Here is a 4,080-nt window from a genome sequence, read left to right as displayed (position 1 = left end):
ATATCATAACATCTCATAGGCTGTTCAGAATGTTAATAGCTTACTTCATCTTTCTTTAGTGTAATGAGGCAGACAGTGTAACAATACTCAATGTGAAAATGAAGATTAAGAAAATCTGAATTAAGGTAGGAAAGTAACATTTAACAGAATTCAGACAACATTCAGATTAAAAGTTTCAATTAAAACACTGTTAGGAAGCTTTTTATCACAAAAGCAAAGCTTTGTCACCCAAGACCAATCACTATTTTGAAGAATATTTATTCATCTGTAGACACAGTTAGCTCTTCTATTCTTCTATTTTTCATTCAACTTCTATTTATAAAATGTTACAAAGTTTCCACCAGCACTGCAGAATTCTTTGACTCAGATGGAACTATAAAAGGTCACTGAATTAAAATAATTGCAAAAGAACCTTATGGACACATAACTGAAATAATACTTATCTATATTTAAACCATTCATTAATCCAATAGCCTTAAACTTCCACACATTTTTAAATTCTATAGCTTACCTTTGGATTGAGATAAATCCAAAGACAGATGAGGGTACGTGAGTTTTTCCTTAAATTTATCTATGATTTATTAATATAAATTTCATATAAATACAAAAATGTATTATATAATAATATAATATATGATTTATCTGCCTTCTCCAGTGGCTTAGAAGGTAAAGTACCTGCCTGCAAAGAGGAGGCACAGATTTGATCCCTGGGTCAGGAAGATCCCCTGGAGGAGAACATGGCTACCCACTCCAATATTGTTTCCAGGAAAATCCCATGGACAGAGGAGCCTCATGGGTTATGGTCAGACATGACTGAAGTGACTAAGCACATATAATTTATAAATATAAATTTTATATAAATACAAAAATATATTCCATAATAATACATTATGATATTATATATATATTTTTCCAGTTCCATGTTTATGGGATTAAAAATGCAATAACCATGATAAATAAAAAAGTGAGATACTTCTAGTAGCATATAAAACTTAAAACTGGTTGTCCCTCTTTGTAAAACTATACAGCAATACAAAAATTGAGTATTTTTCAATCTCTTTAACTTTGTATAGAATTGAGAAATTTATTTTTTGTCATCTTTCTATGCACTACACAGAATTTTTTAGTTAGCTGGGTTACCCAAACTGCTGAAATAAAATGGGCAGAGAAAGCAGTCAAGGTTAGCCACAGATGGGGAACAACGGGGTTTTCATTCTGAAGCTGAATACAAATGGGGGAAAGTAAAAGGGATTAGAGGGGCTTCCCAGGTGGCGCTAGTGGTAAAGAACCTGCCTGCCAATGCAGGAGACATAAAAGATACCAGTCCGAACCCTGCGTCAGGAAGATCCTCTGGAGGAGGGCATGGCAACCCACCCTGGTATTCTTGCCTGGAAAATCCCCATGGACAGAGGAGCTCGGCTGACTACAGTCCACAAGGTCGCACAGAGTTGGACACATCTGAAGCGACTAAGCACACAAAAGTGATTAAGGACAAATTAACTGTGCCTCATAGACTTTTACAACCACTATTATAATAAGAGAATGATAATGTGTCATTTTTGAGAGTCGTCATACTTCTTGTGTGGATTATTTATGATGTAAGAAGAAACTAAAATACTAGAAAACACAATGTTATTTCACACTTTAAAACAACTAAGATTTATTATCATGAAATTAAATTTGTTCCTCATTTTTCAAGGTGTTAGAATAGTGTCAATTCCGTTTAATGAGTGCTATGTCATCATTAGCGATTTGATATTTTCTAAAAACTTGTCTATTTAGTAACATTACTTAATTCAGAGGAGTGCAGAATTTCTTGATCATACCAGCTAAACATTTTTAAAAATTTTGTAACTTATGCTAACTGCACATTTGTTTTCATATATTATCTAATTGTAAGAAATCTTAAAAAAAAAGTTTTCATTTTCATTCAATGCTTCAGTTACCATGAACTCTTATGGATAATTAAAATTCTTCTGATGGTACAATTATACAGCTACTTTGAAACAGATTTAATGACTTGTTGAAATCTTTGAATTTATCACATTATGTTAATTTTTCTTGGAAAATCTCCCTATATCCTTCAATTGTATTTAATATTTGTTCTATTAATGCATTATAAATTCTTTTATCTGTGACATCTGACTATGAATAAAGGGAATACTTGCTTCCATTCTCTTTCATTTTCATTATCAACCTAGCTTCATATACTGTGACACAAACTGTATTTTGGATCCTAACCTTAGAAAATCAAAGTTTGTCCTTCCTTTTTAGAAATGGTGACCTCTAAACTTTATCCTTTTACACCATATGTTTTTGTTTTTATTTTTTTATGTTCCAAATATAATGGGTTTATTTTATCTTATTCCAATGCAAAACCAAAGATTCCACTATAGTACAGAGGCAAATACATTACAAGGTCATAAAAAAGTGGTGTATGACATGTAGGACGTGATGGACAACTGGAGGGTTGGGTCAACTTCTTTCTAACATGACACTACACTATTGCTGAGGAAGACATTTAAAATAACACTGCAGAACTGAACTGAAATGCAGCAGGAACATGACGACTTCTAGACATTCCTTCAAGTACCTCTCTTAGGATGGACTTGTTAGGTAGGCCTCAGTGTGGAGAGGATTACAATTCTTCAGAATAATAAAAAGTTCACACTATTGAAATTTCACAAAAGAATTTTAAGGTCAAAATATAGTGGGTTCATTTCTCTTCATCTCCAGGGACAAAGCTGATGCTTTACTCAAAACCTAGTTCAAATCCCAGCCCAAACTTGTGGCCTCCTGCATTGATATTCTTTCTATTAATTAGACCTGACAGGGTGAGTTTCACTCTGGGTCAAAGGGTCTGAGTATAACCCAATTCAATCAGACTGATATTATTTACTTTATCAGATAGAGAAGTTCTATATCCAGGTTGTACTTAGCAGGGATGCCTTAATGGCTGTTATCACTGCTGGTCGTCCACATTAGGTTTATTGACGTTTCAATCGTCTCGTTCATCTTTTGGTAGATGGACCCTCCAAATTCAGTGCCATTGTTCATGTGAGTGTGCAGCTGGAAGTCTGTGGCCTCGTAACCCAGTGGAAAATTATTCTGTGACAGTTTGGATTTGGCTGTGTCAAAATTCATCTGATAGCCTGAAAACCAACCTTCAAAGGGCAGCATAGCCCAATCATAGATGGTTGGTCTAGAAAAATCTATATCAATGCTACTTTCAAGACTGAAACAATCCTGTTTATATGAGGCCTTTAATTTTCCACTCTTCTTTTCTTTTCTTGGTACCATTTTTAGTACAAAAATGGTATCAAGAGTCAGTTTCAACTCTTCAGCCAACTTATTCTCCAAAGAGATTTCTCTTCCAAGAGTACTGTCTGTGTACCACTTTTGGGTGAGGGTCAGCCCACAGTTACAAATTTTGTATTTGACCTCTAGGTTGCCCTCCCTATATTGATATAAACATGACCAGAAGTAGAAAATCCCACTCCATTACATAACTTGGTTCTCAGATCTATTTGACCATACCAAACCCATATCCTTTGTTGAAGACATCCTTGGCAGCCTTTCCTAGGTCACAGTAAGTCAGTGTTACACATATCTCCAATGAGAGGGCCTGACAGTAAGTTTTAAGTGATATCTACCCAGGTGGCTCAGGGTTAAAGAATCTGCCTGCCAAAGCAGGAGACATAGTTTCAGTCCCTAAGTCAAGAAAATCCCCTGGTGAAGGAAATGGCAAACCACTCCAGTATTATTACCTGGGAAATCCCATGGATGGACAGAGTAGTTTTGAGGGCTATGGTCCATGGGATCACAAAAGAGTCAGACACGACTTAGTGACTAAACAACAACAACTATCGTTAAAGAACATAATTTAGCTGTTCACTCTCACAAGGAAAAAGACAACATATACTTTCCAAAGAATTAAAATGAAAAGAGAACCTCAGCTTCCTTTGCTGGCCCTAGTCCTCCTTGCTGATACCTGGAAAAGTAACTTGATATTTTAGAACATCATCTTATCTCACACATAACGTGGGCATATCTTTTTTGTTTTACCTTGGTAAATAAGTA

The 4,080-nt window shown here is 35.1% G+C and overlaps 1 pseudogene; it reads right to left on the bottom strand.

Annotated features, from left to right (window-relative positions):
* Positions 1 to 2,680: 2,680 nt before the first annotated feature.
* On the bottom strand, positions 2,681 to 3,564 carry LOC133255431 (voltage-dependent anion-selective channel protein 3-like; annotated as a pseudogene).
* Positions 3,565 to 4,080: the final 516 nt, after the last annotated feature.

This window comes from Bos javanicus, chromosome 10 (assembly GCF_032452875.1).
Source record: "Bos javanicus breed banteng chromosome 10, ARS-OSU_banteng_1.0, whole genome shotgun sequence".
NCBI classification, from domain to species: Eukaryota; Metazoa; Chordata; class Mammalia; order Artiodactyla; family Bovidae; genus Bos; species Bos javanicus.
The sequence above is the reverse complement of the archived record's forward strand: the minus strand, read 5'-3'. Positions and strand labels throughout refer to the sequence as shown.